This window comes from Podarcis raffonei, chromosome 15 (assembly GCF_027172205.1).
Source record: "Podarcis raffonei isolate rPodRaf1 chromosome 15, rPodRaf1.pri, whole genome shotgun sequence".
NCBI classification, from domain to species: domain Eukaryota; kingdom Metazoa; phylum Chordata; class Lepidosauria; order Squamata; family Lacertidae; genus Podarcis; species Podarcis raffonei.
In genome coordinates, this window is record NC_070616.1 from 26747773 (window position 1) to 26761619 (window position 13847).

The 13847-nt window shown below is 42.3% G+C and overlaps 1 long non-coding RNA gene across 1 annotated transcript; it reads right to left on the reverse strand.

The window, feature by feature from the left end:
• Window positions 1–897: 897 nt before the first annotated feature.
• Window positions 898–13613, reverse strand: LOC128403003 (uncharacterized). Its single transcript, XR_008327836.1, has 3 exons — window positions 13371–13613; window positions 4316–4387; window positions 898–1248 (listed from the first exon to the last, which is right to left on the reverse strand). It is a non-coding gene; the product is annotated as an uncharacterized LOC128403003 (long non-coding RNA).
• Window positions 13614–13847: the final 234 nt, after the last annotated feature.

Below are 13847 nucleotides of genomic sequence, written 5' to 3' on the forward strand. Positions count from 1 at the left end.
TCTGACTGGGTTTTCCCAGCCACTCTGGTCAGCTTCCAACATATATAAAAACATGATAAAACATTTAACAACTTCCCTAGACAGGGCTGCCTTCAGATGTCTTCTAAAGGTTGTATAGTTACTTATTTCCTTGGCTTGGTGGGTTGCACAACTCCATGCCTTCTAACGTTTCTCCAACAAAAATAGGGATATTCTAAGCAAAAGCAGGACATTCCGGAATCAAATTAAAACTGGGACAGCGACCATAAATCTGGGACTGTCCCTAGAAAATAGGGACACAGAGTCATAGGGACACTGAGTCATGATGGCTTTCCTGTTATAGCTTCTGGGCTTGATGTGGCATGTGAGCCTCCCCTGAGCCTTCTCCAGCTGAGGAATCACACACCTCCTCCCCAAACTAGCGAGCCCCACCTGGGCTGTGGGTCCTTGCCTGCCTTCCCTTAGAACTGACAGCTGGAGGTTCTGGAATCCTGAGATCAGGGAGGGTACGTCCTATTTCACCACTTAAGGCAAAACAGGAAGTGCCACCCTGCTCTGCCACACTACCACCACCAGTGGGGCACTCACCACCACTGAGCCACCTGCCAGTGCTACTGCGGCTGTACCGCCAGCTGTGCCACCACTGCCACTTGTGGAGAAGCAGTGGTGGCATTGGTCCTCGAAAAAGCTTGCAAGATCTCTCCCAAATCTCAAGAGATATTTTGCTCTTCTAGACATCTTGCAAGACTTTGATGAAAACTCACAAGATCTTGCAGGAAATCAGCAGGAAATCAGCAGGAAATCACCTATCTGTTTCCCTGCAAGCGCACACCTTTATTTATTTATAATACAAGTTTCTCAATCCACCAGATCTGCACAAAACAGCAGACTGTGTGTGTGTGTGTGTGTGTGTGTGTGTGTGTGTGTTGCTCCAAGCCAGGAAAGCTGAGATCCATGGGTATTTGTTTACATGTGCCCATACGCCTTTTGTGATCTACCATGCTTGCACAAAAGAGCAGTCCAAGAATAAAAATAAGTGATGTCTCACTCCAGACAAGGTAAGGATTTGGAGTTGCTCACATGAACAACCTTTTGCTTCATATTCTCACGCAGGCCTGGCCAGGATGCAGGCCATCTTGCAAGACTTTGATGAGATCTATCAAGATCTTGTAGGAAATCTGCAGGAAATCAGCACCTATCCTGGCACCACTTCTCGGCCAGGATGCAGGCCTGGTGTCAGGGTACTGTCAGCGGCTCCCAGCTGTTTGCCTAGGAAAGTATAAATACAAGGGGCAGTTTCTTAGTCCTTTTTTATTTCAAACTTTACAAAGAGAGACTATAGAACCCAGCCTCTTGGATAATGGTGTCGTCCCAAGTGAATCTCCACCCTCCCATCTCTTCCACATCCTCATTTGTCATCATCATCATCACCTCCTCTATGGGTGCCGCTAAGTGTCCTCTGACTTTGAGCTCTTTGCTCTCCTACTTTTAAGGCTCGCCGGGTTCTGGGAGATGGAGGGTCTGGAATGCTTTCTAGTGACAATGTGTCAGCCAGCTGCTGCTCCGGTTCTGTCTGCTCCTCCTCTCCCATTATTTCCCCACTTTCTCCCTCATTTGTCTCTGAGCTGTGACCTCCTGCAAACCACTGTTGTAGATCTATACTGTCTTCTTCTTCCTCCTCCCTGGAAGGGTCAGGATGAGGAGATGGTCTCCACAATTCCTCCTCCTCTGCCTAGCCCCTGACAACACAGTTTCATTGAAAACCCGTCATCATCCAGTGAAAACACTACGTTTCACTGCCTTTCCACAAAATGAGCTGAGCCTTTGGTGCCCTAAACTGCCGGGTTGTGGTTTTACCAAAAACCCAACATTGTCTGATTCTCTCCCAAGTGGCACCAAACACCAGCAAAAGGATTCCTACAACGTTTGCTGGTGAAAATGCTGCGTTTCACAGTGCCCGACAAAATCAGCCTTTGGCACCCTAATTCAAAGGTATCCCATACAAGGGTTGTTTGTGTCCATGGGGAGACAAAGTAGCTGAACTGCTGTGCCATGCCTTCTTTGAATGTGACCTTCAGAGAGAGGAACACAATAAATTGCTTTGTGCCCTTATGAGGAAATACCCTGGAAGGACACTGGAATGTTCCCTGGAATATTTATTGGCCGATACAAACAAGCTAATAGCAAATCTAGTGCCCATGTTCTCTGTTCAAAGGTGTTGCAAGATGATGATCTCATTTTTACCTTTTGCAGCATGTGATATTCTAAAGACATGTGTTATATCCTTTGTATTACAGTGGCATCTTGGGTTACAGACACTTCAGGTTGCAGACTCCACTAACCCAGAAATAGTACCTCGGGTTAAGAACTTTGCTTCAGGATGAGAACAGAAATTGTGCTCCGGTCATGGCGGCAGTGGGAGGCCGCATTAGCTAAAGTGGTACCTCAGGTTAAGAACAGTTTCAGGTTAAGAACAGACCTCCAGAATGAATTAAGTTCTTAACCCAAGGTATCACTGTATATTACCACTGTATATTGGATTTTAACCAAGCATATATTTTAATGCTCATGCTTTTATTCTTTGTATGCTGTGTTTTCGTGGTTCTGTGACCTTATAATAAGAGATTTGATTGATGCTTCTCAAATTTAAATTATCAGGCATCGGGGACAAATAACAGCAGAGACCCATTTTGTTCCTAGCTTGCTTCTGTTAAGCTGCTCAGCACTGCCTGGCTAATCACAAGGGTCCTTGGTGCAATCCAGCAGAACTCATCTTATGTTCTACCTGCTCTGTAGTTAGCTCATCCCAGGACTTTGACATAGGGCTGTCGTTCAGGGGCAAAGTGCCTGCCTTGGGTGCAGAAGGACCCAGGTTCAATCCTTGAATGTCTCCTGTGTAAAAAGCCTGGAGAGACATTGCAGGCCTGTGCAGACAACACTGAGTTAAATGATCTGGTGGTCTGACTTGATGTAAGCAGCTATGTATAATTGTTGCCTTGCATACTTAATGCACAAGCTGCTCACCCGAAACTTATGAGTGGAACCTGAACGCATCTAACCCAGCTACAATTTCTACAGCTGTTGTAAGGGGGGGGGGCTTTTGCAACCCACAATTGTTCTTAATTTTCCAACTAACTGAACCTGATCGAATGGAACTCTTGCCTTCTGCGAGTTCCTCCGCCTTGCAAAGGTTTGAAGGACTGTAAAGAGTCTAACAGGTTCCCCCAATTTCATACCACAATAGTTCACTTGCAGCTCTGGAGCTATAGAGGGGTTTCCACAATCCACAACCACTTTTCTGTAAAACAATTTGCTGGGAATTTGCCATAAACCTATTCCCAGAGGAATTACAGTGGGGTTCCTCAACAGTTCAGGTAAGACTACAGGTGATTTGAGAAAGGGGGATCTTGGTGCTTTTCAGCACCATCTTTTAAAGTTTGTGGCTTATTATACTTTCTATCACCTTCCCTTCATGCTCTCCAAATCAGCTAAATTCTATCCCTTTACTAAACTTTTTTTTTGAAATAGTAATAATCATAAATAAATAAGAATAAAAATGTGCACCCCACCACCAAGACCATTCCATTGTAACTATCCAACCTCCCAAAATTTCAACTCCTCTTGTGATGGTTTGACCCCTTTCCGTTTTAACAGTACAAATTCTACAAACACCCTCCATATCTCCTCAAAATCATTTTTCCTGCATATGCCCTGTCTTACCTTAATGACACATGTTAATTTATCATTAATAGCTATACCCCACACCTCTTTATACCATTCTTCTATTTTATGTTTTGCTTGCCCCTTCCAATTCCTAGCTATCATAATTCAGGCAGTAGTCAATAAATTTGTGAGCAAGTCCTTCATCGCCTGTGAACCTTCCACCCCATTGTAAATTGATAATAATGCTGCCTGTGGACTTTCGGTCAGCTTTAACCCCGTGATTTCTGATATCTCCTTAAACACCCTTTGCCAAAATGATTGTACGTATTTACACCCCCACCACATGTGAACATATACTAAACTTAAGATTTTTATGGGGAGACTTCCCTCTCCACAGTCTGTGTACACATCAGTATATACACTTTCACACAACCAGTTGTGCATGGGTAGAGTCAGCTTGTACCCATATTCAGTTAATGTGTGAACCAGCCTATAGCTAACCATTCTCGGTTCTGCCTTAAGTAAATGTTTTTGTGAAGGTGCATAAATCAACAACATGAAAAATGCTTTGTCCTTAGATGCTGTGAGCTTAGTTCCTCAGCCTTCTCACTCAGTACTCCCTCCTCCTCTTTAACTCCCTCTCTTTACCTATAATTAATCATGATAAAGTTACATTCGGTAGAGAAAACGTCCCTTTGAGAAATGGCAGTTCATAATCAGTATGATCGCAAATAATTAAAGGCACCTGTGGCGAAGCAAAGAAAGGATGGAGCAAAATTTGCCAGCTCGATATTAGTTTCCAAAATGAAGAAATACCTGCCCGTTTGCATTCAAAACTATTCCCAATTAAAATTGGTTAGTTTTGTTAAATCTGGCCCTAGCCAAAGTTTCCATTAGATTTCTATTTTTGTTGGACCGTCTGGTGTTTTCCCATCATCCTTCAATCTTCCCTCTTAGTGTTATTATATTTAAAATCCATTTGACATCTTCTTTAGCTCTCCCACATCCCAGCAATAAATGCAAAGGCTCCAGAGGGATATTGTATACAGTCATTATTAATGCCTGAGCCCCACCACCAGCAATATATAAAACCAGAGTTTAAATGTACCATATTACCAATAAGACCAAATTAGAATGATAAATCTTATTCAAGTATCATCTGTAATAGACTTTCAAAGAAGCTTATTTTACATTAGATGCTAATATAAAGATTTTATATTAGCAGTTATTTTTCTTTATAATCCTAAAACTCATTCTGAGTGAAATAAGAATAGAAACTGGGGGGCAGGAATTAACAGCATGTCATATATTTCTCTTAGAAGTTCTTTAGGTTGTTAGTTAGAACTACAACACAGTGCCTCTCTAGCCATGTGAGTAGTCCCTTAATATTTTATCTTTCTCACTGAACAAATCTCTATGGTAGTGGTGGGGAACCTCAGTGCCAAGCCTGGATGACCCTACTTCTCCAGAAGTTTCACCACATGAGCAACTCATCACCTCCATGGCCTGTGCAGCCATCTGGGGACTCCAGTCCAGAAACCACCAAGGAACCGCAGTCTCCTAAACAGCACAGGAACCAACATTTGCTAAATCAGCCAAGGTTCGTTTAACTACAAGAGACACTTCCCAGCCTGAGTGGCTGCTTTATTTAAGCGTGACTGCCTTATTTAAGTCTAGTGCTATCTGCTGCTGAAACAACATCCAAGCCTACTTGTGACAGAAGCCAGCCTGAGTGTCATTTGAAGCTGCCCAAGGTGCTGCCTTGAACTGGAACTCTTGCCTTGCCTCTATCCCTCAAAGCTGTGTTGTATTTATTCAGGGCTTCCAGCTTTTGTGGGCTGTAATCCACGAAAAAGATGTGCTTAGAATTAAATAATTCTTATCCAATAAATAATTTTTGAGCACCAGAATTAGACATATCTCACAGTCCTTCCATACATCAAAAACACACAAATGGTTACCACGACGTTGCTGTTAAACAATTGGGAGCTTGTGTTGATCTACTGCAAGCCACCCAGAGATCCACTAGTACAATGTTCTTGTGGGATGTAATCCATTGGAGTAGTCAAATACAACATTCCTTGTTTCCCTAGAGTGGGCACAAGCAGGGGGATGTTACTCCATTTTAATAAAATTTTTATTGGTTTTTCAACATATAATATAAAACAATACAGAAGACAAACACAAACAAACAAACATATAAACATGTATAATTTCATAAATTTTTTCATGTACCCAATTTCAGCGACTTCCCCATGCCTCCCTTTTCTGCATCCCTATTTTAAACTTTTTTTCAGCAACCCCTGGTCCAAATTAATTATTAATTCCTTTCTGTAACCTCTTTCTTTCCTCTTATCCAATCATTTATCGCTGCAAATCTGTTATGCTTTACCCATGACATTTTAACACTCAATAATTTTACATGAATTTTTAAGATAAAGTTTAAATTTCTTCCAATCTTCTTCCGCCGTCTCTTTCCCTTGGTCATGGATTCTGCTCGTCATCTCTGCTAGTCCCATATACTCGATCACCTTCGTCTGCCACTCTTCCAGTGTGGGTAGTTCTTGTGTCTTCCAATACTTTGCTAGTAGAACTCTTGCTGCTGTTGTAGCATACATAAAAAACATCCTATCTTTCTTTGACACCGATTGGCCTACCATGCCCAGGAGAAAAGCCTCTGGTTTTTTGTGAAAGGTACACTTAAGCACCTTCTTAATTTCATTATATATCATTTCCCAGAAGGCCTTAATCCTTGGGCACGTCCACCAAAGGTGATAGAAAGTACCTTCAGTTTCATTACATTTCCAACATTTATTATTGGGCAAATGATAAATTTTTGCAAGCTTGACTGGGGTCATGTACCACCTATAAATCATTTTCATAATATTCTCTCTTAAGGCATTACATGCCGTAAATTTTATACCGGTGGTCCATAACTGTTCCCAGTCAGCAAACATAATGTCATGACCAATGTCCTGTGCCCATTTAATCATAGCTGATTTAACCATTTCATCCTGTGTATTCCATTTCAGCAGCAAGTTATACATTCTAGACAGGTTCTTCGTATTGGGTTCTAACAATTCTGTTTCTAACTTTGACTTCTCCACCTGGAAGCCGATTTTCCTGTCCTGTTTGAAGACTTCATTTATCTGGTAATAATGTAGCCAATCTCTTACTTTAAACTTCAGTTTCTCATAACTCTGTAATTTCACATTTCCACCTTCTTGTTCTACAATTTCCCAATATTTTGGCCATTTAGATTCCATATTAAGTTTTTTAACTTCCTTAGCCTCCATTGGTGACAGCCACCTAGGGGTTTTATTTTCCAACAAATCTTTATAACGAATCCAAACATTATATAATGCTTTCCTAACAATATGGTTTTTGAAGCTTTTATGAATTTTTACCTTGTCATACCATATATATGCATGCCAACCAAATCTATTATTGAACCCTTCTAGGTCCAAAATGTCTGTGTTCTCAAGAAGTAGCCAGTCTTTCAACCAGCAAAAAGCTGCTGCTTCATAGTAAAGTTTTAAGTCCGGCAGGGCAAACCCCCCTCTTTCTTTTGCATCAGTTAATATCTTAAATTTTATTCTGGGCTTTTTGCCCTGCCAGACAAATTTCGATATATCTTTCTGCCACTTCTTGAAACAGTCCATTCTGTCCACAATCTGCAATGTTTGAAACAAAAACAACATTCTTGGCAAAACATTCATCTTAATAACAGCAATTCTGCCTAACAAGGAAAGTCTCAAATTTGACCATATTTCCAAATCTTTCTTAATTTCTGTCCAGCATTTCTCATAGTTGTCTTTAAATAAGTTCACATTCTTAGTTGTTAGATTAACCCCTAGATATTTCACCTTATTTGCTACCATTAATCCAGTTTCACTCTGAAACTTCTCTCTTTCTTCCACCGTTAAGTTCTTTCCCAATACCTTTGTTTTTTGTTTATTTAGCTTAAAACCTGCCACTCGACCAAAAACTTGTATTATCTCCAAAACTTTTTTCGTACTAGTGTCTGGCTCTTGCAAAGTTAAAACTAGGTCATCTGCAAACGCTTTCAACAGGGGGATGTTACTCCAGTCAGTATTACTTCCTCTTCCACTGGTCTGGAGTGTCCGCCCCCTGTATGTGACCAGGGAGATGGGTGTGACCCTGGCTGACTCCATAAAAGAGCCGAGTCATGCAACCATCTCTCTCTCTTGATGCCATGCTGCTCTCCTGCAGCCATTTTGTTTGCTTGATGCTGTTCTCTGAATGTATTTTGCTGTCTGCTGGCTCTCAGCCAGCAGCACATGGGCTCAATCCCCATAAGGGATGAACTCACACAATGTTCTGTAACTACAAGCTAAAGTCTGCCTTCAGAGATTGTACTGTGAACTGAATGTGAGTAAACTTTTTGTTACTTTTAAGGAAGGACTCTTGTGTCTTGATTCTTTTAAGAGGGATCAAAGGGGATGCCAGGAATAATCTTAACTAAAGAGATTCAAACAAATCTGCAAACTAGCTTCCTGCTATGTTGAGGGGGATCTGCTCTGCTACTGTACATGACTCACTAGCGTGAATGAAGGAAGGATAATCTTTAGTCAATATATCCTCTCCTACTATCCTTAACATTCCCACAGCATTTAGCAAATGCAAGCAGGGCAAGCAGGCAGGGATTTGCATCTGGTTTAATTGCAACCTGCTTTCATAGTTGCAATTCTTAATTATCTACTTTTTTGTTTTGGTTTTTTTGCAATTCATCTTTATTGATTTCTTCTAACAAACATTCATAAAATCACATTGTAACATTACAATTTTTCTTGTCATTAAACATGTGATTGTGAAACATAATAAAGAAAAAATATACTCTTAATCATTTAATTCATTTGTACTCCATTTGCGCTTGACGTCCCTCCCCTTCTTACTTGGGTCCTCTATTTTACTTAGTTGAAAGCCCGTCTATATATTTGGTAACCTACTTTTCCACTATATTTTAATATATCTCCTTACAAGATTTAAACTAGTAAAAAAAATTACTTCTCCATAATGGTCTTTCAGATACTGTTGAAATATATTCCAATCATTTCTAAATGTTTGTTTCGTTTGATCTCTTATCTGCCCTGTCAGCTTATCCATTTCAGTGTACTCCATCAATTTAATCAGCCACGCTTTCTTTGTTGGTAAGATCTCTGTTTTCCAATTCTGAGCATAATTATCTACTTTTAGTGTATTTGTTTACAAAAACATGTCCTGTGATTCCATTGACATTAAAAGGTGTCATTACATCTTAAGAGCTGTAAATGAATGGTACAATATTATTTTCCTTCACAAGTCTGTGTCGAATTCCCTGTAGTTGCTCCAGGTGGGTATGCATTCCTGCTTCTACAGTTCTCACTGCGGGTGGTGCTGTGGTCTAAACCACTCAGCCTCCTAGGCTTGCTGATCGGAAGGTCAGCAGTTCGAATCCCTGTGACGGAATGAGCTCCCATTGCTCTGTCCCAGCCCCTGCCAACCTACCAGTTCGAAGGCACACCAGTGCAAGTACATAAATAGGTACCACTGTGGCGGGAAGGTAAATGCCATTTCCTTGCACCCTGGCTTTCATCATGGTGTTCTGTTGCGCCAGAAACAGTTTAGTCATGCTGGCTACATGACCTGGAAAGTTGTCTGTAGACAAACATTGGCTCACTCAGCCTGAAAGTGAGATGAGCACTGCAGCCCCATAGTCACCTTTGACTGGACTTAACCATTCAGGGGTCCTTTACCTTTACCTTTACCTTACATCACTGTTTCTACAGTTCTCAATGCCCACCTGCCCCCAGTTTTGCACACCTTGGCAAAGCTAAGGAAGACCTATGAGCATCTTCTCTCTTCCAAGCAGTGGTCTGAGGTTAAGCAAAGTTCAAGTCCCAGCAAGGCAAGGTCATGGAAACCATAAGCTAAGTCCAGAAAAGCAAGCTCCACGTCTCAAAGGCAAACAAGCAATGTGAGTAGCACCCCGGACAGTTCCAAGTAGAACAAACACAGACTGAGTCTTGAATGGAACTGCAGCTTCTTTTGAACAGATAGCCCCAGCCCTGATGAGTGGGTCTTTTATTTATTGACTCCAAATATGTTTCTGAGCACAATTCAAAGTGTTGGTGCTGACCTTTAAAGCCCTAAACGGCCTCGGCCCAGTATACCTGGGAAGGAGCGTCTCCACACCCATCGTTCAGCCCTGACACTGAGGTCCAGCTCCGAGGGCCTTCAGGCAGTTCCCTCCCTGAGAGAAGTGAGGCTTCAAGGAACCAGGCAGAGGGCCTTTTCGGTAGTGGCACCAGCCCTGTGGAACGCCCTCCCATCAGATGACAAGGAAATAAACAACTACCTGATTTTTAGAAAGCATCTGAAGGTAGCCCTGTTTAAGGAAGTTTTTAATGTTTGATGGTTTATCTCTTCCAATTATTATTATTATTATTAGTAGTAGTAGTAGTAGTATTTTCAAAGGGGCCCAACCTCTTTTATGAGCCTTGGACTCTGGTGGTGCAGTGAAGGCCATAGTTCTACTATGGACCCCAAAGCTAGAGCCACTGGAGTCTGAAGACAGCCATGTACCCTCTTCAAGCCATAAAGGCACTGGAACCACCAGTTCTTCTAATGCTGAGACGTCTGAGGTAGTGGGTACATCAAAGGCTGGTTCTGAGAGCAAATGCTTCTGGTCACACACACACACAACACCCATATCATGTGATATTAAGGACAGAGGGAAAGTAAATGGTTTTGACATATAAAGTCTTAAATGGCTCAGGACCACAGTACCTGAGCCTCTTTCCATATGAGCCTACCCAGACCCTGAGATCATCTTCTGAGGCCCTCCTTTGTGTGCCCCCTCCTCGAGAGGTCAGGAGGGTGGGAACACAAGAATGGGCCTTCTCTGCAGTGGCTTCCCATCTATGGGATGCTCTCCCCAGGGAAGTTCACCTGGCGCCTTCATTATACACCTTCAGGCGCTAGGCTGATCTGATTTACATCCTATGCCCTTTTAAAATGTGGTTGGGGGGGGGCTATTGAGTTGTTTTTATTTTTATTAGGTATATTGTGGTTTTATACCTTGATTTTATTCTGTGAACCGCCCTGAGGCCCCCGGGTATAGGGCGGTATATAAATTCAGTCAATCAATCAATATTGAGTGTCAGTTCCTGTTCTTTTAAAAATATAACATTGCATACTCTACAAATTTAATGCAGAAATTAACAATGAGGCATAAGAGTACACCTTGGAAAGGGCCAGAAATTAAACACTCGTGTCTGAATGATGTCGAAGAGCATTCCTCTATATAAACTTTTCCAGCACTGTGCAGGAGTGCACGAGGCTTAATGGCAATTTCTATTCCCCTTTTGCCCATTTTCAGAGAGGACCACAGAGGCAGCATCTGCAGCTGCCTTTCTCCCCCAGAAGGGAACAGCCGAGCACAGCTAAAGTTTTCTGCTCAGAAGTTTCCTAAGGGATGCTTGAAATCCCCAAATGAGTCAGCAGCAGCATCTTGGCAGAAGCCCCAGGCGAGAGAGAGAAAGAGGGATAAGCAGGAAGTTGATCAAATTGTTCTCATTTCCCAAGATGGATGGCACACCATCAGCTTGTCAGGGAAACTGACGGGTTTTGACTTGCAGCAATTGAAACACATGCTGTTGAGCAGATAAGAAGCATTTAATGGAAACACATGTCTCAAAGAGTGAAATTCCCAGAAGATGCTATATAAATGAAGCCCTGTTTTCCTTGCACAAAAGCACACACACTTGGCAGGGGGAGTTCACAGGAAAGGTGGGGGGAGCTACTCGGAAGATAAAGCACTTCTCTACCTTCTGATGGTGGCTTCTGGGCATGTGACCATCTTTAGGGACCCCCCAGGGGTAACTAACATAGGATCCCTTTGAATGAGGAAGCACAAATCTGTGACAAGGGATCCAAATTCCTGGAGTCAGCAGGATTCAAGCCTGAAATGGAACAAATAGGCAAATCTTAGTGGCTGCCCCAGAAACCCAACTAGGAAGAGTAAACAACTTCTGGTCTCAGCATATATTAAAGTCTAAAGGAGTGCTCTCTTCCTCTTCCAACGATGTGTCATATGGCTCAGGAGTTGAGAACCCTCCACCACTTCCCCACTCAGTGCATGGGATGTTGTGAAGAGATGTTTGCTGAGATGACTCTCTCTCTCTCTCTCTCTCTCTCTCTCTCTCTCTCTCTCTCTCTCTCTCTCTGGCTCCAGAGGATGCAGAAAGTCCCAGAAGCCCTTCAAGCAACAAAGTTGCATCAGCTCCTTTAAAAGCTAGTTAATGTTCCTCCACTAAAATGGTGATAACTGATGTCCCAAAGAGTGGCACAAATGGTTTTTAATTAGGAGACTGTTGCAGCACATTAGGCTCAATGAGGCTTTAAAAGTCGATCTCTTGGCCAGCTTCACTTCATCACAAAAACCTATTCCTTGCCATGAGCATTGAGGGAAGGATGATTCGGGTGTCGTTTGATGGGTCACATTTTCCTGGAGCAATCCTCCTCCCAACCGTAGACCCCATTAAGTATGCAAATACTTCATCCTCTGAATTGTCTGGAGCTCTAGTGTGGTTCTGCATGATAACACCTTTGTAGCAGATCTCAGGAAAGCACAAAAAGGAACAGGGCTCTGATCCAGCACTCTATTCTGGGTGGAGGAAAGCCCAGATCTTGCACTGTGCTCCCTGTCTCCACAATGGCACCCACGTGCATTTCAGTGATGAAGTTGCCAGCTGTCAATCTATCTCCCTTTGAGAAGCATTGGGTTGCCTGTTGAGAGCCCCTCTTGTGTCTTTACCACAGAAGCCTGGCAGGCTGCAAAGCATTCTGGGCAAGAGTTCAAGGATGCACACACAGTTCATTCAAGGTGCTGCTGACCAAGCCTGTTGGCTCACCATCCCCACTGTGATTTTTTTTTGGGGGGGGGGATTTTAAAATACTGTAAGCTGCTTCAAGTACAGTGGTACCTTGGTTCTCAAACACCTTGGTACTCAAACAACTTGGAACCCAAACACTGCAAACCCGGAAGTGTATGTTCCAGTTTGCGAACTTTTTTCGGAAGCCGAACGTGCTCCATTTTGAGTGTTACACTTCCTTTTTTAAAAAAAATAGATTTTTATTAACTTTCTTTTCTGTCATTACAAACATCTCATATCACTAACATACATATTACACATCTTCACCCCTCCCCTCCCAGGCTTCCCTCAGCTTCCATTTCTGGTTTGTTACCCTCTTATTGCATACTGCTGTTTCTTACAATCCACTTTCTGAGTGTTACACTTCCAATTTGAGTGCCACACTTCCATTTTGAGTGTTACGCTGAGGTCTGACTGTTTCTGTCATTTACGGTATTTTGCGTTTTTGTTTTTGCAGCTCTTTTTTGTTTTGTTTTTGTGACTATGTGGAACCCAGTTCAGCTACTGATTGATTGATTGTGTGACTGCAGTACATTGTTTATTGCTTTCATTTTATGGATCAATTGTCTTGTTAGATAATAAAATTCATGTTAAATTGCTGTTTTAGGGGTTGTTTTTAAAAGTCTGGAATGGATTAATCCATTTTGCACTACTTTCTATGGGAAAGCGTGCCTTGGTTTTGGAACGCTTTGGTTTTGGAAAGGACTTCAGGAACGGATTAATTTTGAGAATCAAGGTACCACTGTACTTCAGTTAGTAGCCATTATATAAATATGTCAAATAAATAAATACCTCTTCTAGAGATGATTGATCTTCTCCCTGAAGAAACCTGAGGCAGAGAGATTGAGAGGTCTTGCATTGGAGCAATGGCACCCTGTCTGGTGCTGCTGCTGCTGGTGGTGGTGATGTGCTGTCATTTGATGCTGATTTACACCATCTCCTATGTCAGAGGGAGGGAACCTTCTTTGGCTCAGTGGACCAGAGCTTTATCTGCCTCTTCCCCACAGACCAAACTGACAAGTAGGCGAGGCTACCAATTTGTCAGTCACCTGACATCACAATGCCATAGGACCCATGCTCTATCATAATGCCATGGGCGAGCAGCTTCTGAAACTCTTTCCCCTCTCATCTTAGTATATAAATCCATGAATAAAGTTACATTCCATACACACAAAGCTGTGGGTCGGGGGATATCTATGGTGTTAAAGCGACTTTGCTCTGTTGCTAGGCCAGGTTCCAAAATGACAAAATTGTCTGCCTGTTGGCATC